Below are 24,015 nucleotides of genomic sequence, written 5' to 3' on the forward strand. Positions count from 1 at the left end.
GCTTCTGTGCTTTCTGTTTTGGTAGAACATGGCAACTAGGTTAAGAATTAGCTGGAGCTGAGACTTCCCTGGTGGTCTGGTGACTAAGACTCCTCGTTCCCTATGCAGGGGGCCCAGGTTCAATTCCTGGTATCAGGGAACTACATACCACATGCTGCAACTATGACCCAGAGTAGCCAAATAAATAAATATTTTAAAAAATAATTAGTTGAAACTGATTCTAGCTCTCATCTGACACTTGCTGGATCAGAGAAACATTGAGAAGCCTCTTTGAACCTCAGAGAATTTGGGCTAACAATACCCAGCTCCCAGCACTTTGCAGGGAGAGTGAGCATCAAACACTTCCTCCCCTATGTGACTCTGGGCAGAAAGCTGCTGGTATTTCAATGGCTCCCCGCTCTGTGAATAAGGTTGGATTTATGTGTGAGCAACACATGAAGGTGCAGCATTTGGACCCGTAAATGCTGTGATGCCTTGACAGTGTTAATGAAACACTTCATCGTGCGTCAGCCAGCATCACCTTGACAGGCCATCTCTGGCTGAGGTAACCCGAGGGCCAGTGTGAAAAGGACATTTCACCCAGGATGCACGAAGATGCCTTGTTTTTCTTCCTTCGTGAAGAACTGCTTCAATTAATTTTTTCATGCATAGTCCTGACCCCTTAGCTCCAGGTAGAACACTGTACGTGTATGAAGGGAATTTTGACTTTTATCGTGTGCATTCAATGAGAAAGTGGTTCTCCTTTTACTGCCTTTCCCAGCCCTCTCCCTGTTGGCAGAACTTTTCCATGAGGCAGTGAAGCAAAGGTGATTCATACCCCTGTAGTCATGCTTTTTGGTTTTTTTAATCCTTCTTCCTAATTCTGAACAGCTTCTTAAAAGGGATGGCTGGGGGCCTGGGGTCTATCGTCCATGAGTTGGCCTCAATCCACGGCACGTGTGTTAGAGGCGAAACCATGGTGTGAGGTGTGGGGAATGGTATCCTGACTCTGGAGATTAAGCGGATGCATGAAACGGCTCAGTAGTTATTCAAAGGCTGCTCGGCTGCAGAAGGGAAGAACTAGGTTGTGAACCTAGTTCGTCTGACTCCAAAGCCTTTGCCCTCGGATATGATGGCATTCAAGTTTTTTGAATGCAGCTTTCTTTAGCAAGGGCCTTCTAGAAGCAAACGCTTTGAACTTAAAGGCAAACCTTCCATGGGGGAAGTTTGTGTATTGTGGTGGTCCAGTTGGAAAAGGGTGTTTTTTGAGGGGCTTCCCAGGTGGCGCTAGTGGTAAAGAACGCTCCTGCCAATGCAGGTAGACATAAGAGACAGGTTTGATCCCTGGGTCGGGAAGATCCCCTGGAGGGGGACATGGCAACCCACTCCTATATTTTTGCCTGAAGAATCTATGGACAGAGGAGCCTGGCAGGCTGCAGTCCATAGGGTCGTACATGTGGGACACGACTAAAGTGACTTAGCATGCACACATGTGTTTTTTGAGAGGCAACAAGCCTTTGGTCCTTCTCAACTGCTCTCCAGTGAGGCAGGTATGTATTCTGCATACATGTAGGGGCCTCTTTCCTGGGTCTTAAAAGAGTCAACTGAATAATCATCTAATTCTTGATAAATCCTAATACCGAAAGATCAGGACTCTCCCCTGTGACCAGGACCCTGGAAAGCTGGGAGGCAGTGACACAGTGGAGTCAGAAGGCTTAGGGGAGAACTGGTGGGAGGATCATGAGAAGTACCTAGTGGGAAAGTAAAGCAGCACCATTAGGCAGAAGTACCATGTGAGCCACAGACACCAACCACATGTGTAATTTTAAATTTTCTAGGAGCTGCATTTTAAAAAGTAAGAACAGTGAAATGAATTTTAATGTTTACATTTTACATATTATTTTAGCAATATGCTTTATTTAGCCCAGTAGAGCTAAAATATTATCATTCAACATGTAATTAATATGAAAATATTAATGAGTTATTTTACATGTATTTTTTGTAGTAAGTCTTTGAAACCCAGAGTGTATTTTACATGTTTCAGCTGGCCATACTCAAGTGCCAGTGGCTAGTGACAATTGTATTGGATCATGGGACTTGGGACGCATCTAACCCCAACACAGACATTGCAGCCTCTCCCACCTGCCAGCCCTTACTTTCTCCTACCCCTGATTTATTTTTCTGCATACAAGTTATCACTGGACAAACTGTATTTCCTTTCTTTGTCTATAGTGTATCTCTCAGTGGTAGTTAGTATACAGTCTGGCTGAATGGTTGAATTTGCTCAGTCGTGTCCGACTCTTTGCAACCCTGTGGACTGTAGCCCTCCAGGCTCCTCCATCCATGGGATTCTCCAGGCAAGAATACTGGAGTGGGTTGCCATTTCCTTCTCCAGGGATCTTCCCGACCCAGGGATCGAACCCAAGTCTCCTGCATTGCAGGCAGACACTTTAACCTCTGAGCCACTACAGTCTAGGTTGGTGTAATAAATGAGAAGAAACAAAGGAAGTAAGGAAGAAAGAAAGGTGGATAAAGATACAGTGGCTTAAACAAGACAGAAATTGATTTCTCCTCAGTCCCAAGGTGGCTGCTCAGAGCTAGAAGGGGAGCTCTGTTCCCCACGCTCACCCTGAGCCCCTATATTGCTCCTCTGCCTGCCCCAAGCTGTGGCATCCGTCTTGTCCTAGATGGCTTCCTCAGCATCTTCACAGTCACATGCTGGTAAGGAGCACATTTTTTCTTTTATTCTGTAAAGACTCAGCCCTCTCTTCCTCCCTTCTTCATGCCTCTCTTCCTCCCTCTCCCTCCCTTCCTTCCCTTCTTCCTTCTTTCCTTCTGTCCTCACCCCCTGCCCCATGTCACTTCTTTCTTCCTTCAGAGCCTGATGCAGAGCTAGTACACTTCACCTCTGCTCGCATCCCTTCGGCCAGAGCGTAGTCTCACACCACCTCTAGCTGAGGTCTCCTGCTCGGCGAGCCAGTGGCCAGCTGGCGTGGCAGCTCTACTGCTGCAGGAGGGACGAGCCACCACCCTCCCCCAGTGGAGTGCCAGCTTCGTGAGGGCAGGCGGTGGGGGAGGTTTCGTTTACTGCTGTAGCTGCAGCAGTGGTCTACGATGGGCAGGACAGTGGGAGCACCTCCCCAATGGAGAGAAATATTTTATATGTCATTGTTTGAATCACAAGCACAGTGTGCAATAACAGCAGAGTAAATTGAGAGTTGGTTTTATGATTGTTTGAAAATTCTCCACAGACCCTTAACCCCGTATTGGCTGCACCAAGCAGGCTGCTCCCCTGCCCTGTGCTTGGTTCACCACTGAGCCCTGATACCTAGAATAGTTGTGGGCATGTAGCAGACAACTGGGTATCTGTGGAGTGAATGAATAGAGCTACTGCTGCCTCCTCACCTGACATTTTCTCCCTGCCAGGTAGTAGTCCGTATGACATCGCCCACAGTTGGCTCCTCTTTAAACTGTGGGCTCCTTGAGCACTAGAACCTACATCTGCTGTCACATCCTGGCCGGCCAGGTGCTCAGCTGATGCTGGTTGGATGAATAACGTTCACCGAAAGCTGCTTTCCTGGGCATCCCGTAGCGTGCACTTAGCTGCTCTCGAGCAGGACTTTTCTATCTGATTCTCTTCTTTCTGTCAGAACGGCAGAAGATAAGCCTAGAAAGAGAGACGGGCTCCCGTGTGTGAGACAACTTATGCACCTGGTTGAGGAATCTGCACTTTATCCTAAAAGCAGCAGGGGACCATCAACATGGTTTACCTGGGTGGATCTTTAATTGGAGATGAGATTTAGTGATGTGAGGAAGAAGGGAGAAGAGGGAACTAGTTGGCCTTTACTTCTCAGACCGCTGACTTCAGTTCTGAGGGCGCTGGAAGTTCCTGGTTGTCTTCAGCCACTTCAGAGATCATCATTTGTTTACCATCTCAGTGCAAATATTCCTCCTCTGCTCTCCATTCTGATGAGTACAATCTCTGACTCATTCTTCTATGTGTCTGCCCATCCTCAGCAGGCCTGTACTGGATACCCTGAGGAGATATGCTCCTTTAAGGTCTGGGCTCTGCCCACTGCTGGACCCCCAGGGGTGGGAACGGTGCCTGGCGCCCGGTAGGCTGTCAATAAACACGTTCTGTGACTGAGCACCATGTGCCAGGATGGTGGAGATGAGGCAATGAGGAGGGAAGATGAAGAACACACGTGTCTAAGAAAGGATGCAGAGTGTGTTTGATGAACCTGAAGAATGTTGTCATGTTCCCTCAAGTCTTCTCCTCTCAGGCTTCCCTGTTGTCTAGCCCCTTAAGCCACTGGTCTTATGACATGATTTTAGTTCTGTTCACCAATGTAGAGCCCTTTTGAACTCTGGTGTTCAGAGTAAGGCCTGATAACTCCAAGTGAACTGATAGCAGTAGAGAGGAAAGCAAGACGGCACCTCCCTCATTTCAGAGAGCGCACTCCTAATCCTAAGTGCCCTTACCATCAATCAGCTTTTTTGGTAGCTACCTTCCCTCCCTCTCTCACCAGTGAAATAGACCATCAGCCAATACACCATCCCCATATACACCATATGAACCACCTTCTCTCACCACCACCTTCCTCAGCATCTCTCCTCACATTTCTCCCTACAGGTTTATTAAGTCTGCCAATCTAGAAGGAAGAGCTCACCCAAATAAAGCACATTATAAACATGGTTCTTAGGCTGTTGCTATGTCTCTGCAGATATTCTAAGCACACAATTCAGTGGCTATAATTAAAGACCAGAGAGACATTCAATACTTCTCTTGAGGGGCTCTACACCTCCTTGTACTATTGTGGATTTTCTTGATTTTATTTACTGCGGTATTCAGAGGATTTGGTTTTCCTCTGTTGGATTTATGACATTATTATCCTTGGAATTTATAAAAGAACACTGTGCCTGGCATGACATGAAACCAACTTAAAAACACAAATTTGCCACTTAACTATATGATCTTGAACAAGTAGTTCAGTCTCTCAAAACCTCAGTCTCCTCATCTAATAAGAATAATGATACCAACAGTAGAATAGACAGAGAGGATGCATAAAATGTGCAAATTGTTTACATAACTAATACAAATGTTTCACAAACATGCAAGCACATGAAAAGGATGTTTAACTTCACTATGGATAAAAAATGAGATATGAGCTTAAAAAGGGATAATACCTAGTAGGTACCTTAGCAGGTACTTGTTAGCAGCGAGTGCAGAGAAATAGACCCTGTCCTACACTGATGGTAGAAATAATCGTTAGAACTACTGCTGATTATCCATCATCATAGCTGAGAGACAGTGCAGCTTGGAGCCTATAGAGTCCAAGAGCATATATCAGGGACTAGGATACTTGAATTCAAGCCTACCTGCATCGTTTACTATCCCTTCCTTCCTTTCTTCATCTTTAAATAAGGAATCAAATGACCTCAAGATGATAGAGGACTATTTGGAAATATATGTAAAAAAGCTAAAAGATCTGCATACCTTTGACCTAGAAAATAATTCCACTCATTGTTTTTAGCCTAGAGAAATAATCATAGATGTGTATAAAGATCCATACACAAGGATATTCACCTCAACATTTTTGTAAATAACAAATAGTTGGATACAACCAAAATGTTTCACTGCAACCACTACAAACCAATTTTAGAAGAATAATGATGAGGAAAATACATATTCCATTCAAAAGAAGAAATTATGTCTCATGTAATTCCACATTTTAAAAAGAATTCATTTCTGTGTCTATATGTATGCATAAAAGATATTTGTTAAGAGTGATTTTCTGTGGGTCCTGGATGTCTGGTGATTTAAGTTTTCTTCTTTGTGCTTCTATTTTTCAAAATTTCCACAACAATCTTTGCTTTTTCAAATCAAGAGTACCCTTACATATCTTACAAGAATGTTGTAAGACTCTAAAGTTATTCTCTGTGTTGAAAGGTCTTAAGAATGTAGTTCCTTGTGTGAGATGTGATATTAATCTCCTATTTTGCATTTCTTTCACATTTCCTTTTTGTCCTCTCCCCTGCCCTTTTCTCTCCCTCCCTCTCTCTGCCAAACCCTTGACTTTCCTTCCCTCTCACTCTGTCCCTTCTCTCTAGGCTCTCTGTTCCTCTTCCTGTCCCCTGGGCATTGCTCTACTGCCTCTAGGAGTAAGAGTCAAACACTTGCTGACCCTGATCTGAAGCTCCTCAGTTGATCCAAACTGAGCAAGAAGTGAACAAGTTTCTTGCATTTCCTTTCAGACCTCTAGTAGCCCTGACACACATCCTGGACTAATTGAGACTCTGCGAAACGGCCGTCTCTCAGTGCAGAGTTGAGCTCTTGTCATCTAGCACTGAATTACCAACTTCTCAAATACTGCTGGGAAGGTGGGGGCGGGGTCACTTGTTCCCTCTCCATCCCAAATGCTCGATGCCCCTGCCTTCCAAAAGGACTCGAAAATAGCTTTGTCAAACAAAGCATGAACACTAGGAGTTTCCTGACATTTTCATAACTACGAGCATATGATTTGCAGTTCATATTGAATAACGATGTAAGAAATCTGCCAAGAAAGCTCCAAACACTATTTCCAGCACTGGTTCATAACCAGTTACAGCTGCCTCACCGCAGAATAGGAGCACAATAGACTACCAGGTTCCGTGGTTAGCCCGCTTACAAAGTTTGTATTGAGTTACTGGGAGTCGTGCTAATGGGGGAGTCACTCTCCTGGAAAGCATTTAAGATGAATAAAGCTGAGGGTTTAATGTACTAATGAAAAAATTTGTCAATATTTAAATCAAAAGTGTGAACACTAAGTGTTTTTACATACATTTGCCGCAGAGGTTTCAAGGTAGTCTTTGGCCTTCCAGACATGAATAAAGGAGATAGATGCACTGTTAAACTTTCGAACAATGACAAAGAAAAACATGGAGTAATTGCTTCACTCAAAGCCTGCCAGGAAATTAATTGCCTAAGAGACGTATTTTATGCAGTGTCCAAAAAACTGCAGAGTCTACGGGAGTGGCTTGCTTTCACTAGGAGAAAACATATGTCACCTCTCACCAAAGATGTTTATGTCTTCTCACAAACCTGTCTTTTTTCAGCCTAAAGACATTCCAACTGGAAATGACTACAAAGCCAGGAGTTGATAGGTTAGGGGTGTTTAGTAATGCTTAAAATAATACCCTCATGGAGTCAGATATGATGCTGTCCTGCAAGTCCTGTGGAACAGCAACCTGGATCTCTGGCACTTGGACGGCTTTTTGTTTCTGCTTGGAGAAAACAAGGTGGGAGGGAGTGGGGAGTGCTGAGGCTGCCTTTGACCTGCCAACTCTGAAGCTCACAAATTTGGGGTGGCGGGACTCTGGGGGAGTTGACTAAGAGCACTTAAGAAATAGGGATGAAACCTGCTGTGGTCCACCTTTGGGCTTGTGTTCCAAGGAGGGCTTGCTGAAGGCTGCTGGTGTTGCAGGCTGAAGGAAGTCTGTGTAGCCACAGCTAGGAAGCATAGCATGCAATTCCGTAAACATTTATTGGGTGCCTACTGCGAACCAGGTTAAATGGACTGGGCTCGGCTAGGAGTGAGGTTGGGGATCTCACTCCAAGACCATAAAGAAAAATAAGAACAGCCACTGCACTTCAAGAGCATTCTGCCTGGTAGAGGAACACACAGCTCAAAACAAAGAATCATAGTGTAATGTTAAGTGCAGGAGGTGGGAGAGAGCAAATCTGCTCATGGACTAATCAACGGGTTTCAGGAAAGCATCTTAAAAGACCTAAGCCTGAACTGGAACTGAAAGGATGAAGGACAGTGAGCCAGGTGGAGAAAGGTAAGCACGCATTTCTTGGAAGGAAACAGCCAAGGTACGAATGTCACTAATAGTGTGGTGTGTTCAGAAAGTATGTTATTGTTGTTGTGCTCAGTCACTAAGCTGTGTCCAACTCTTTGAGATCCCATGAACTGTAGCCCATCAGGCTCCTCTGTTCATGGGATTTTCCAAACAAGAATACTAGAGTGGGTTGCCATTTCCTCCTCCAGGGGATCTTCCTGACCCAGGGATCGAACCCGAGTCTCTTGCATCTCCTACCTTGGCAGGCAGATTCTTTACCACTAAGCCACCTAGGAAGCCCCTTCAGAAATTACAAGCTGTTCTTTATTACCAGGGCCTGGGGTTTGAGGAGGGCAATGACAAGAGATGGACTAGAGAGGTGGATGGGTTGGACATTCAGGGGTCGTATGAACTCTATTAATATGCTATTAACACATTAATGGACTGTCACCAGGGAACTTTATGCAGTGGAGAGTGACTGTAGTTGTAAGAAAGAGATGATCTGATCTAGCTATCAGGTAGCTCATTCTGCAGTGGTGTGAAAGATCAATTTACAGGGTCAAGAATGGAGGTCAAGAAACACATTAGGAGGTTACTGCAGTCATCTTGATGGGACATGATGAGAGCTTAGACTAGAATAGCCTTAAAAGGTTAGAATTGGAAAGAGCATATCAGATGGCTCAACTTCTATATTATACAAATAGAATAACTTAGGACAAATGAGGGTGAGTGACCTCTCCAAGGTTACATAGAAATAAAGCTTGTTGGCAGCCAAATCAGGACCAAGGACCCTGGTCTTCTGATTTCCAGCCCAGTGACTTTTCCACTCATCTGTGCCAAGATCAGTCCCAGCATCCTGCTTGTTAGCTAATACCCTAAAGAAACTTGAAACTTACTTGGCCAGCACTTTTCCTGTCAATTTCTAGGAAGTGAGAACACTCTTTGCTGGATAGAGAGACCCTGTGTCAAGCCAGACTGTCTGGGAGGAATCTTTTCTGTTCATCTTCCTCCTCTCTAATATCTCCCTCAACTTTGCCACTTTCTTCTCCTCCTCCAGAAAACCAACTGCTGTTTACAAAATTCTCTCCCTTTTGCTAAGTCCAAGAAGCATACACACCGCTGAGCACCTTTTCCTGAGCTTGTTTCCTCAATACATTTCTCAATACGTTTCTCAACTAATGGCTATCTCATTGCTAAGCACTGGAACAATTTGGAGGACACATGGTTCAATAAAATCAAGAGTGACTGTTTCCATCTGAGCTCCTTCCTTGTCTGTATACATATAACCATCTTACATAGCAGCATATCTGTGCAAATACTGCTTGGTGTTTCTTTTTCATTCAACCTTGTGTGCACATATTTTCATATATTTGTATTAACTTTGTAGTATTTCTTATAGTGGAAACAGCAGGAAATTTAGAGTGAAGCCTAAGGCTTTGGGCAAGAAACTTACTTAATCTCTGAACCTTGGTTTCTTCAACTAGAAAATACTGCCAACTTGAGAGTTTCTGGCACATGGTTCCTGTACAGAAAGCATCCATCCTGCCTCCCTGCCTTTTTGCTGGCTGTTTCTGGTTTGGGGCAATATACTATTTTCATAAACACCTAGATATGGTTACAAATGATACTCATAGCTTTAAGTCAAAGGTCATGCTTCTTTTCTCAATTCACTTCGATGATGAGAATACTGTTGAAGAAAGAGTACAATCTTGATAACTTGTGAAGGTAAATGGAAGAAAGAAGAAAAAGAAGAGGGAACCATTTTAACTTGAAAACGAAATTAGCTAAGAAGTTTGTGGATGTCTAATCTCATTAACATTGAAGTAGCCAGTATTGTATACCTGAGGATGGCAGTGTGCTTGATGAAAATTGCCAGCCAAAGGGAGGACACAGATTTCCATTTTAGATGCCCTTTGGCAGCTTCATGGAGTGTGGATTTGGAAGAGCAGAAGATTAGAGGCTGGTCTCCCAGTTAGGGGAGTCATCAGCTGAAGGGTGGTGGGTGCCTGAGCCTAGAGGGGGGATCAAACCAAGGTCTCCTGCATTGCAGGTGGATTCTTTACCAGCTGAGCCACAAGGGAAGTCCAAGAATACTGGAGTGGGTAGCCTATCCCTTCTCCAGTGGATCCTTCCAACCCAGAAATTGAACCAGGGTTTCCTGCATTGCAGGCAGATTCTTTACCAACTGAGCTATCAGGGAAGCCCTCTGGAAGGAGGAGAGGGGACAAATTTAAGAAGTGCTTTGGAAGCCAATTTAGTTTTCCAGTCAAACTGTTGCTCCTCTTAAAGGATGCCCATTTCCCCTTCCTTCCATTCTTTGTGTCTTCCATTCAGCAGAACTAAGTGCATGGGGAGGCTGAGTGGCTGGGGTGGGGAAGTGGAGAAATTGTAAATTTCAGGTTGTGAGATGAACTCAGGTTCCTCTCTGTTGCCACCACACAGAAGTTAAAGTATTTTTTTTAAGTGGGAGAGATTTAATTCACTCATTAAGCTTGTCTGTATCTATTGTGTTGACACTGTCAACAACTTGCCACTCAGTGCTGTTCTAGGCAATGGGGACATACCACAAGTGACCAGACCACAGTTGCTGTTCCCGGGAAGTGTTTATATACACAATTAAATGTATCAGTACAGAATATGTCTGATGATACTAAATGTAATAGGTAATAATCAGATGAGGGCGAGAGGACAGTGGTGGGCATGAGGTCAGAGAAGTAGTAGGGGCAGCAGAAACCTATGTAAGGACATTGTAAGGACTCCTGTGTGTCCTTAGCATGTGAAGGGAAGTCTCTGGAGGAATTTGAGCAGGAGAGAGACATAAACTGACTTAGGTCCTACAAGGATTCCTCCAGCTGCTGAGAGGGAGACAGAACAGGCTGGGGAGGGTGGCTAAGAGTGGGAGTAGGAAGACCAGTTGTGAGTATTCTGGAAAAAAAATTCATGCAGAGATAATGGTGGCCTGAACCAGAGGGCAGCAGTAAAGGCAGGTTTGGGACAGGTTTTGAAGGAGGAGGTAGAAGCATGGGCTGATGGTTTGGAGACAGTTGTAAGAGAATGTAAAATCGAGGAGAATGTCATAATTTTTGTTGTGGGTAGTTGGAGGAAAGAATTGTTATTTCCTGGGGTGGAGGAAGAGTTCCAGAATGGTCTTGGAGGGAAATAAAGGTTGCAATTTTAGACATGTGGAGTTTGAATTCCTTTTAGATACTCAAGGGGAGATAGGGAGGCTGAAGTTCAGAGAGTTATTTCAGCTGGAGATATGAGTGTGGCAGTCCTCAGTACAGAAATGGCCATTTCAAGCTTGGGCGATGGAAGATCAGGTAGGCAGAGAGAGAGAATATGAGGAAGAGGTCTGAGTGCTGAACTCTAGGGTTGTCAGTGACTAAAATCTTGAACTAGCAAAGGAGACTCAGAAAGCACAGCTAGAGAAGGAGAAGGAAAACCGAGAGAGAACAGTGTCTAGAAGCTGAGTGAAAAGTATTTCAAGGAGTGATGAGTTGTGTCAGATGCTGCTGCTAGGTCAGCAACATTAAAGACGACCTATGGGATTTAATCATGGAGACCACTGACCTCGACAAGAGCTCTTTTAGTGGAATGTCAAGGCAAAGGCCTGATTGGGGTGGGTCTAAGAGCCAATGTGGGAACTGGGGAAAGCAGGTGCAGGCATCCTTGAGAGGAGCAGTCCTATAGAAAGGAGCACGAAAATGTGCTGGTACCTGAACAGAGCCACAGAGAGTTTAAGGTGGGAGATATTGTAGCACATTGGGGTATTGATGGGAATAATCCAATAGAGATAGGAGGAAATGGCAATAGAGCTGAGAAAAGAGACAATTGCCAGAGCAATACCCATGGATAGGTGAGAGGGATGAGGTGCGTGTGCTTGAGTTGATGGTCGTTGGACCTTAGAATGGAGCACAGAGGGTCCACTCCCGGCAAGAGAAAGGAGGCAGGGTCCATGGAGCAGACCAAGGAGGGGTAGTTTAATCAAACTTCTCTTCTTAAAGGCTAACCCCTGTCATGTCCTTTCTGATTCATAAGCCAGACCCTACTTCTGTCCCAAACGTGTCCAGAGTTCACACACAGGCATAATTTTATGTACGAGTAATCTTTGGTCTGATGAGAAGGAACCGCAAGGTGCATAAAAAAGGGAGTGGAAGAAAGAGCTTCCAGCCAGAAATCTAAGCTAAGATCAGTACTACCAGGGTGGTTATTTTTTGTCTGCTTTCTTTTCTCCAGTGCCTACAATAGTACCTGGCAAGTAGTAGGTAAATCTGTATACCTATTTCTAGAATAAATAAAGCAAAAAGAGAACTTATACTTCATAAACAACTCTCATGAATGAATAGTTTGTATACATGATCTTATTTAATATACTAGTTTTATAGATGAGGAGATGACATACTTAACACAAAGCCACACACAGCTGGAAGGCAGCTGCCAGGACTGCGCCCAGTTCTGTGGGTCTCCAAAGTCCAGGTCTTACCCCAGCACTGCACTCAGCCCAGCCAGCTACTTGGTGAACTTCTTCAAGTCACACAGCTGTTAGCTCTTCTGCTTTAGATGGGGTTGGACTAGAAGCTGGAAAGGGCTCGTTCCAACTGAATGACTCCCCTAGATAACAAACAGGCTCAAGGGACAGCTACAGGCTTGGTGCCTGCCCCGAGTTCACCGGCCCCTTCTATACATACCAGCTCTGCCAGCAGACCCCTTACCATTTTTTGCCAACTCTGACATAGCTTCAGCTCTCTCCATGAAACAGCTGGAGATTCTCTAGTCTGTGTCTTGGGTTTATGGCCCTTGTGGCAGGTTATGAACAAGTTGAACCTTCCATCTTAGGCCCTGATCCCCAGCCTTAACTCTCCAGCTCCACCACTTGCTCTCCTGTCACTAATCACATCACTTTCTGACATCCCCTGTCTTCACTATAAAATCCATCCCCTCCCCATTTTTTCTTATTATTAGAATTTTGAAGTAGCAGACTGAAATAAGATAATGTTAAAAGGACTTTAACAGAGTATGAGAGCAGGACTGAGCCCACAGAGTAGCGAATGGTGTGTTGAACCTTATCACTCCTCCAGACGCTACGGCTGAGGACCCTCCTCTTGGGCCTGTCCTGCCCCCACCATTAGTCCCATGAAGTCTCACTGATTTCAACTCCACTTATCTTGGTGGCATACCATTTAATCCATGATCTGTTGAATTATTCCTCTTTGAAGCTATCACCTCCTCCAGAAGCCTTCCCAGCCTCAGTTAGATACCTTTTCTTTTATTTTCAGCACAAGGCTTCAACAAACTTGGTGGAAAAGAGAGAAAGAGAGAAGGACGTAGAGGGGAATGAAGGTGATGTTTATCGCCTTCATGTTTCTCCCCCATAAACTGTAAAGTCCTGGTGAACAGGGATATTGTTGGTATCTCAACATCAAGGATATAAGACCGCTCTGCTCTCCACTTTCATGTTCTAGTTAAAGCACTGCCACAAATCCACCCTCTTTCCTCATTTCTCCTTAGGGAACCCACTGGATTTCACAGCTCTGTCCCAGAGACCCCTTGTCCAACAGATACCACTTGTTCAGTTACCATGTTCCCATTTAGTGCATCACCAGTCAAGCTTTATGTTCATGTGAATTTCTGCCTCTTTACATTTTTTTAATGTGTACATTTTTTTTATGTTTGACCATGAGCACCTCTATACTGCATTATTTGGTGTTGTTTTGGGGGAGGCATTATAGTCACCATGGCTTTTTATGGAAGCTAGTATTCTTTCCTAACTGCCATCAGCAGAAGGAATGGGAAACAAAGCTGAGACAAAACAAAAGCAAAAATGGGGGATTGAGTTTCACCCAACTTCTGAGTAGTAAGACGAAATCAAAACCCTCCTAAGAAATCCCTAAGTTCCCTTTACCGCTCTTTCCACAAACCTTCTCTTTTTTTTGCAATCCATGGTCTTAGGCATAAAAGGAAAATGAAAAAAATTTCAAAGCAATCTTAGAAACATTGTGGTTAAAAACCTGACTGGATTGCTATGTGTGCATGTCATATTATTCTGAACTTCCGTTATTCTCAACAGGCAAATTTAGAGTGTAGTTTGAATACCTAATATTTGGAGAACTGCCAAAGAACATCCAAAAGGTTTCTAGTGAGAACTTGGGGGCTCCAAAATCCATCTGTGCCCTCCCAGCACCAGCCTAAGCTGGGCTTCGCATGTGGCTCAGTGGTAAGGAACCCACCTGCCAATGCAAGAGATATGGGTTCAATCCCTGGGTGGGGAAGATCCCTTTGAGAAGAAAATGACAGCCCACTCCAGTATTCTTGCCTGGGAAGTGCCATGCACAGAGGAGCCTGGCGGTCTATAGTCCATGGGGTCACAAAAGAGTCAGACACAACTTAGAGACTAAACAACAACATTAGAGGAAAAGTCAAATACCCTAGAGCTTCTTAGAAGGTGAAAGGCTGCCCCACCATGAAAACCTCAGTAATCAGGAGGGGGCAGAAGTCACTCATTCTTCTGAGTAGTGACCTTCCATATTCTTAAAAATACTGTACTTGTATAGTCTTATCATTTCAAATGTGTGTTTAGATAGGAATAAAATCTATTACACATGTAATTTTCCCTTAAATTACACTCGTGAGATACAAACCTGGGTAGTTCTGCTCCTTCTCCAAAGTGAAATGCAACCCTTGTATTTCTAAACATCTCTATGAAGCAAAGCCAATACCTTCCCATTTCTAAGTTGGATACAAGTAACTATTATGCACTGCTCTGGAAACTATGACAGAGCGTTATTCATCTGTTTGTTTTAATGGTTCATGGCCAAGGGGGGAAAAAAACTTAAAATTTTTTATTTAATTTTTTAAAGCAAAAGAGTGGTGTGAGAAAGAGCAAGGGACTCTTTTGCTAAGGAAATAAATGTTACCAATGATCAGTGTCCAGGTGTGGGCAACAGCACATGTTACTTGACACAGGCACCTCGAAATTGCTCGTGCTCACAAAGGAATTCCCAGTAAGAGAAGGGCTATTAGGGTGGGCTGAACTCTCAGCCTTGTAGGATGAAGTCTTCTCTGTGAGTCATCACCCCTCTGGGCTGACGTGCCTTGATTGGCTCACTTTGAAAGCTGATCTTAAAGGTCAAGTATGTTAACACGTTACCCTCTTTGATGCCCACTTTCAGATGGATCTTTAAAAACAGAGTGTGGTAGATAACATTGGGATCCCATATTTAACCTCTAATCTCTCCACCACAGCCAGCCTGAGGCAAAGCATACCTTCAGTGGCCCCAGTAGCTCTCCTTCCAAGACCACCTTCTCTCCTTCACTCCAGCCAGCACTTTCCACGTCTCCACTTATATTTATTCTGATGCCTCTTCTCCAAGGGCCGTCTCTTCCGAGGTATTTGCAGTTAAAGCTTATATGACTTAAATTATTTTCTCTCCTCCTGGTTGGCTGTTAACCAAGGATGCCTCAAGGCTTAAAGTTGTCTCAGGAAAAGGAAGGAGGTGATTTTGGAGAGACACCAACTTTTTTAGACCATGTCAGATTATATTCTATTCTTCAAGTTTCTGTGTCTCTGAGCTTTTATCCATATTGGAGAATTCCGCATCCCTTACATCGATTCTTAATTTTATCTTGTATCCCCCCCTTTTAATGAAAAGATAGACCTGATTTTTCCCCTTTAAGAGATCTAACTTTGCCTCCCTAGAGAGAACCCAGCCTCTGAAATGGGAGGCTTTGCACTCAGCCCCAAGCTTACTAGTGCCTTTCCTGGGAAGCAGCATGGGTGTGGATCTGCCATGGCTATGCTCTAACCAGATTAGCTAAGATGTGGCCTGATTTACAGATTTAAAAAGGGGTACCTCCCATCCACTTTTGGTCATAATGCTCTTTGCGCTGTGCCGTGCTTAGTCACTCAGTTGTGTCCGACTTTGCGACCCTATGGACTGTACCCCACCAGGCTCCTCTGTCCATGGGGATTCTCCAGACAAGAATTCTCCAGACCAGAGTGGGTTGCCATTCCCTCCTCCAGGGGATCTTCCCAACCCAGGGGTCAAAACCAGATCTCCCACAGTGCAGGCAGATTCTTTACATCTGAGCCACGCAGCCCCATGGACTGTAGCCTTCCAGGCTCCTCTGTCCATGGAATTGTCCAGACAAGAATACTGGAGTGGGTAACCTTTCCCTTTTCCAGGGGATCTTCCCAACCCCAGAATCAAACCCAGGTCTCCCACATTTCAGGTGGATTCTTTACCATCTGAGCCACCAGGGAAGCATGATGGTCTTTGGGAAAACAAATACAGCTTACCAGTTATATTTGCATTGGTAAAGTGAAATTACTTCCCACATGAGAGAAAATAAACCACGCTTTGCTAAATGAGCATAATTAGGAATACTACATCTCCTTGAACTGTGTGATGGATTTCGTTCAGACCAAGATTCAGGGCTCTGGGGACAGGCATCTTGAAGGGATTTCATCTCCATGGCTCAAAATAGGACTTGTAAGAGGTGCCAAGTGGGGTAAATTCAGAAGTGTTGGATGATTTCACTCAAGGCAGTCAGTCCCTTCTGAGCCTGCCAAGCTATGGGCTTGCAGAGCACTGTCTCTGGCATTCCAGTTGAAGAACCAAGAGAATCAGAACAAAGAAACCTGCTGGGACTGTGTAAATTGCCAGCACTTTTGGCCAGTGAGTTTGCTTAAAAACAATCCCCAAAATCTCTCCCCAGTTCTGAGGCTTAAAATTCCAACTGTTGTTCCCTCTGCTTTGTCCTTTGGGTATAAATGAGATTTTTTAAATAAAAAAATTGAGATAAAATTCACATAAAATTAACCATTTAAAAGTGAGCAATTCCACAGCAGCTAATATATATACCACCATCTCTCATTCCAGAACATTTTTATCACAACAAAGTAAAACTCTACATCCAGTGAGTAGTTATTCCCTATTCCTCCGTTCCTCCTGTTCCTGATAACCATCAATCTGCTTTTTATCTTTATGGATTTACTTATTCTGGAAATTTCATATAAATGGAATCATGTACTCTGGCTTTTCTCATCTGGTTAATTTCATTTATCATAATGTTTTGAAGATTCTTCCACAGTGTAGCATGTTTTGGTACTTTGTGCCTTTTTCATGGCTGAATAATTTTCCACAAAAGATGACTTTTGTCCATCCATTCATCTATTGATGAGCATTGGAGGTTGTTTCTACTTTGAGGCTATTTTGAATAGAGCTGCTATGCACATTTGTGTACAAGTATTTGTTTGAAATTCTTTTGAGTAAGATTTTATAGTTAGCAAAGTGCCTTTAAGTCTATTCTCTTCCCCCTAAGGAGAGACATGCATTTTAACTGGTCTTAGTACCTCATAGGGGAACATTTTAGGGCCTCACTCATCAGTAGGAATCTGTTCAACTGACTAAGGCCTGCCATGCCCCACTGTAAAATCTGGTGCAGAAGAAAGTGGTTTCCAGTCTGAAGCATCATTCTGGCATGGAGAGGGTCATATCTATGAGCTAGGCTAGGTCATCTCTGCATCTGTCAGGTCTATTACAGTTCTGCTGGTCAGTCTGTGCACAGTAGAGCAGCAGGGAGGACAGCTCTCAGCGCCCTCTCCCTCGTTCAGCACTTGTTGGCTGAGTTGGACATTGTACACTGTCCCGGGCCCTGGAGTTGTGAAGCCAAGCCGGACATGGTCCCTGCCTTAGAGACAAACATAATATGAATTCAGAAGTCTGTGGGAGTGGTGTGGTAAAGGTGCTGGGTGGGCGGGAGTGTGGGGTAGGCAGTGACTGACTTTCCCAGGAAGGAGGGGTTGGGAGCACCTGATAATAAAGGCGATCCCAAGGTGAGAAAGCAGATGGACAGCACTCCAGGCCTCAGGAAGAGAATAGACCAAGCCAGGGGGGCAGCAAAGAGCATTCCCTGCTTTGAGACGAGCAAGGTCAACAGCAGCATGGCTGGTATCATCAGGTTCACAGGCTCATCAGTCTGGGAATGAGGCTGGAAAAATGGGCAGGAACTAGGGAAGGGCTTTGTGTACTGCAGCCAGTAACTGTGGTGAGTTGGAAACTGGGATGAATTTTAGGCAGGAAATGACCTGCTCCAAGTCTGTGTTTTGAAAAGATACCTTTGTAACTAGTAACTGATGAACCAGACTCCCTTCCCCTCCCTCCCGGCCTGCCTTCTCTGTCATCTCACCGGCCCTCAGCCAGCCCTGGACTGAAGTGCAAGGTCAGGAAGATTGCCTTCTTCTTCACACAGGGACCTCTCATCAATTGCCCTGCCCTCCTTGTATACAACTTTCTACAGAGAGGAAAGTGCTCATAGCAGCTAATAAAAATCAATCAATACTGAGCCCTTCCTAAGTAGGTCATTTCTCCTGGAAGTACTTGAATTTAGAAGTAGGCCAATCACAAATAAGTGAACTGTTCATGATGAGAATTCAGCCACCCAGGGATAGGTCCAGAGGGATTCTTATAAAGTTGTTTTAAGGAATAATTGAGGTCATCTGAAGGCCTTCCTGATACCCTCACACCATAGCATCTCCTGTTCATTTATACACAATGAGGTTCGCATCTCCTCACCTTCTTGTAAAACTCTTTCTTTTTTTTTGTTTTAATTGGAGGATAATTACTTTACAATACTGTGCTGATCCCCGCTGTAAAACAACTCAAATCAGTCACAGTTATACCTATATCCCCTCCTTCTGCGGGGGGAGGGAGGCTCAACAGGAAGGAGATATGTATGTAAGTCTGTCTTTTTTCTTTTACTTTTTATTTTGAAATATTTATGTTTAATAAAAGTTGTAAAAGTAGTGCAGAATTTCCATATTCCCTTATCCCCTAATGTTAATGTCTTGCATCAACATAGTACTATTATCAGAAGTAAGAAATTACCATTGGTGTGCTACTACTTACCTTCCCAGGAGGCACAGTGGTAAAGAATCTGCCTGCTGATCCAGAAAATGCAAAAATTGCAGGCTCCTTCCCTGGGTTGGGAAGATCCCCTGGAGAAGGAAATGGCAACTCACTCTAGTATTCTTGCCGGGGAAATTCTATGGACAGAGGAGCCTGGCAGGCTACAGCCCTGCTGCTGCTGCTGCTAAGTCGCTTCAGTCCGACTCTGTGCAACCCCATAGATGGCAGCCCACCAGGCTCCCCCGTCCCTGGGATTCTCCAGGCAAGAACACTGGAGTGGGTTGCCATTTCCTTCTCCAATGCATGAAAATGAAAAGTGAAAGTGAAGTCGCTCAGTTGTGTCCGACTCTTAGCGACTCCATGGACTGCAGCCTACTAGGCTCCTAAGTCTGTGGGATTTTCCAGGCAAGAGTACTGGAGTGGGGTGCCACTGCCTTCTCCAAGGCTACAGCCCAGGGGGTCTCAAAAGAGTCAGACATGACTGAGCATGCACAGGCATGCTCACTACTAAGTAATGTATAGACTTCCTTCAGATTTCCACAGTTTCTCTATGCATATTAAGGGTTTCTTTTGAAATCATGTATATAAGACAACAGTTGCGTTTGCTCTCTTTTCTCCCTTAAACTGAGGCACCCTTCAGAAACCCCGTCCCCCACTGAAAGCACTAAAGAGAGCACTAGCTGGCTTCTCTGGTGGCTTAGTGGGTAAAGAATCTGCCTGCCATGTGCAGTGGTGGGAGACCTGAGTTCAGTCCCTGAATTGGGAAGATCCCCTGGAGGAGGGTATGGCAACCCACTCCAATATTCTTGCCTGGAGAATCCCGGTGGACAGAGGAGCCTGGTGGGCTGCAGTCCATGGGGTCGCAAAGAGTTGGACACGACTGAGGGACTAAGCACACAGCGGGAGTCTCATGGTCCAGACTCGGCACAACTCCATTTTGGCATCCACTTGGGGTATTCTGCATCCTTTCAGTCCCCGTACCTCACCCACCCACCCACCCATCCTTTCTTTTCCTTTCCTGCTCCCCTTTCTCAAAAAACTACATCTTGGGCTTCCCTGGCCTCATATTATACACTGCACTGTCCTCTTTTTTGGAGAACGCTTGAGAGCCTTATTCCAGACCCAAGAAGTTCACCCAGCAGTGTGTAACCATTGACTCCCACAGTCACTGTCAAACTCCCTTGGGCAGCATGTTCCCCATTCTTTGTCTGCGGTGCTTCTTGGGTGGATACTCCTACTGCTGCCACATTGGTTGCCATCACTCTCAATCCTGTGTGACCACCCCTCATCAGCTCCTTGCTCTGGGGAAGGGGGAGACCCTGGAGGTGGCGGGCAAACTGTATTTGCTTTTCCCTATCACCTGGCAGCGAATTTGGAAGGTTGTAGAGGCTGGCAACCCAGTAACTAAATTACCTTTAGGAGAATCATGTGTGCCCATCACAAAGCACTCCAGCATCTTGACATCACGGCGAGGTGGCTGGCGCATGTTGATGCCAGGTACTGTGATGGATGGCCAGAATTCCATCTGCCTTCTCCTAGTGTCTCTTCTCCCTAGAACGCAGCCTCAGGCATGCTCACTGCAAGCGCCCTTGCACTCTCACGGCCTTGCTTCTTCATGTTTTTAATTTGCTAACCATGGAAGACATCAGCGATGAAAGAAGTGTGAGCTGGAGAAAGGCATAAAGCTGATTAATGTTGGAGGAGTGTTTGTTCCCCTCCAGCCACGGCTGGCAGGAAAAATGGGAAGGATGAAAGGAGATTGCGACTTGACTTTTAAAAGAGAACCTTTTTGCCACCTGTGCATGTGTGTGTGTGCAGTCACTGAGTTGTGTCTGACTCTTTGTGACCCTTTGGACTGTAGCCCGCTAGGCTCCTCTGTCCAGCAGACACGAACACATCTTCACAGTAGAGAGCCCCTGTAAGCAGTGGAAAAACTCCCATATGCAGCTATTCGGAGGGAAGTTGCATACCGAGGTTACAAGCACAGGTTTGGGGGCAAATCTAATTCTTCTGCTTACTGTGCCACAGTGGACAAGTTCTTTTGTTCTTTCTGACTCTACAGCTTTCTCATCTGTAAAATGGGAACACTTACATCTTCACCTTCTGTATAAGACTGTTGTCAGCATTAAATGACTTAATATTGACTTTGTATGTAAATGAAATTTAACAATGCCTAAAACAGAGTAAAGGCTCATTATAAATCCTCTTATTTATTATTAGGCTGATTTACTTTAAAGTAGGATTGAAAAGCAGAACATTATTATAGCCTGGTAGTCAAGCTTGAGCTTGAATTTTGTGATTAAATCCTAGCTCCTCCACTTGCTGGCCTTGTGAGTCTGAGTCAGTTACTTAACTTCTCTGAACTTGAGTCTCTCACTCAGATAAATAAGGATAATAACGCCACAAGGGGCCACTTTGAAGAAAGCACTTATCATAGTACTCAGCACAGAGAGTGGCAGAACACTTAATACATGTTTGTTTTTCTAGTGCTGTGGTTCTCGACCACAGTCAAATCACCTGAGAGCTTTTTAAAATGCTTAATACCTAAGCTGCATCCCCAGAGACTGTGATTTAATAGGTCCAAGGTGGGGTTTGGACATTGGAATTTGCGAAAGCTTCTTAAGGAGATGGATACACAGCCAGGACTGAGAGCTACTCCTGAGCAGGTGACATCGCATACTCTTTTTGTTTGTTTGCTTGCTTGGTTTTTTATATCTGTCCCCAAGAGACTGGACTGGTCAGAGTATCAGGAATTCTGGGCACAATAAAAAATGTAATACACCTGCAGATTTAAAGCCCTCGATAAGAAATAGGCAGCCAAAGAATTGCATTCCATTTTATTCTGAAAAACAGTATTCAAAGGGTCTTTTCAGAATCTCGAATTGGAAAGGTGGTAAGAAGTTTAGCCTAAGCCTCACACATAAAATATGGGAACTCCCAGTAGGTCAGGGATTTATATCTGGGGGTAATTCCAGGGTTTTGTCCTCCCAAGAGATATAAATTGAGGCCTTGAGAGTTTAATGTGGGGGAGGAAGAAGTGTTCTCATAATGACACCTTAAAAATCCAGGACTCTGCTAATGCCTAGGGATAGAATAGCATCATCTATAATAGCAGGGGGGTGATGGTGTGGGGTACTTTCTGGCCTCAGGACTCCAGTTTTCAAGATCCAAGGCTGGGTCATCAAGAAACTTCTTTCTCCCCATAGGTTTATGGTATTAGTTACCCAATAAAAGTGGGGTTAATTTTACAACCCAAGTAAAATTTAAGCCAAAAAGGCTTCAACATTACTCTAGGATTTATGAAAGTAAACATGTGGAGTGCTTGCAGGATTTTGCAACATTAAAATTTCAATGTCTTTATGTCAGGTGTATGATATATTCATTTGTATGTGTACTTAAAGGTTACGTTTCTAAGAGCTTTGAACTACAAACTATTTGGGAGACTGTACTAGAGATACTGCTCCCATCTCCACCTTTAACTTGACTGTTTTAGTGAGTAGGGAGTAGAAAGCAGCTGAAAACGAGCGTCTTTTAAGGATCAGCTCGATCAGATTTTTTTCACATGGTTTCCTATTCTACCGGGCTTTCTAGACTCCCTCCCTGAACCCTCAGGTGTGGGTGTCCAGGGCCAGAGCTATGAACACAGTTGAGTTTACAAAGCAGAAGCTTAACAAATAACTATCTTTTAAATATCTTCTTCGGTACCTGCTAGTGTTAGTCGTTCAGTCATGTCTGACTCTTTGCAACCCCATGGACAACTGTAGCTGTTGTCCTCTGTCCATGGAATTCTCCAGGCAAGAATACTGGAGTGGGTAGCCATTCCCTTCTCCAAGGGATCTTCCCAACCTAGGATCAAACCTGGGTCTCCTGCATTCTAAGTCACTAGATTGGCAGATTCTAAGTCACTAGGGAAGCCCTCTCAGTAACTGTAAGGGCTTTAATAACAATTATATGTTACCTCTGTGTAGCACTTTTTTAAAGCTTTTACACAGTTTGATAGGATCCTCATGACTTTGGTTCAGCAGTAAAGAATCCAATGCAGGAGACACAGGTTCTATCTCTGGGTCAGAAAGATCCCCTGAGGAAGGAAATGGCAAACCACTCCAGTATTTTTGCCTGGGAAATACCATGCACAAAGGAGTCTGGCAGGCTAGTCTACGGGGATGCAAAGAGACATGGCTTAGCAACTAAACAACAAACAGCAACATGACTTTGACCTATAGGGTTGGGAGGTCAATTATTATCTTCATCTTTTAGAGAAGAAAACCATAGCTCAGAGGATTTGAGAGGTTGCCTAAGGATAAGAAAGTGAAAGTGTTAGTCGCTCAATGATCTCCCACTCTTTGTGACCCCATAGACTGTAGCTCACCAGGCTCCTCTGTGCATGGTATTTCCCAGGCAAGAATACTGAGTGGGTTGCCATTTCCTCCTCCAGGGGATCTTCCCGACTCAGGGATAGAACCCAGGTCTCCTGTACTGCAAGCAGATTCTTTACTGTCATAGCCACCAGGGAATCACACCTAAGGATAAGCAAATGTTAAATCCAGCAGGAGAATTTGTTCTCCTGACTTTTGCTCTAAAGTATTTTAACTTAGAACAAACCAAAGAAGAAAAAAAATGATACTTCTTTCAGGCAAGATGTTGCTTCCAGCCAGGTTAACAGAGGAGGAGCATCTAGGGCAGAAGTCAGACCACAAGCCTGGCAGGTAGCCTTCTGCTTGGCTGTAGTTTGCCTTTCAGAATCATATTGATATCTTGTACTCTGGTGTCTTAGGTTTATCATAGGCCCGAGTGGGAGATTTTGGCCTCTGTCCTTTCAAGCTGAGCCTGCCATCTTGGGTCCTAATCTCCAGCCTTGGCTCTCCAGCCATTTGCTCCACAGTCACTAATCACACCACTTTCTGGAATCCCCTTCTTCAGAATGGGGCTTCCCTCATAGCTCAGTTGGTAAAGAATCCGCCTGTGATGCAGGAGACCCTGGTTCAATTCCTGGGTCAGAAAGATCTGCTGGAGAAGGGATAGGCTACCTACTCCAGTATTCTTAGGCTTCCCTTGTGGCTGAACTGGTAAAGAACCTGCCTGCAATGCGGGAGACCTGGGTTTGATCCCTGGGTTGGGAAGACCCCCTGGAGAAGGGAAAGGCTACCCACTCCAGTATTCTGGCCTGGAGAATTCCATGGACTAAGTCCATGGGGTCGAAAATAGTCGGACACAACTGAGCGACTTTCACTTTATCTTCAGAATAAAATCTGTGCCCTCCCTTTTATTATTAAAACTTGAGGCAACAATTTTTTTTTTTAAGATTTTG

At 44.5% G+C, this 24,015-nt stretch overlaps 1 protein-coding gene across 2 annotated transcripts in view; it reads left to right on the top strand.

The window, feature by feature from the left end:
• ROR1 (ROR family WNT receptor 1) overlaps positions 1-24,015 on the top strand; it is a 470,970-nt gene that overhangs the window by 403,077 nt on the left and 43,878 nt on the right. The window lies entirely within an intron of this gene.

This window comes from Bos grunniens, chromosome 3, assembly GCF_055505025.1.
Source record: "Bos grunniens cultivar Pamir isolate PY7600 chromosome 3, Bosgru_T2T1.0, whole genome shotgun sequence".
In the NCBI taxonomy this organism is placed as follows: Eukaryota; Metazoa; Chordata; class Mammalia; order Artiodactyla; family Bovidae; genus Bos; species Bos grunniens.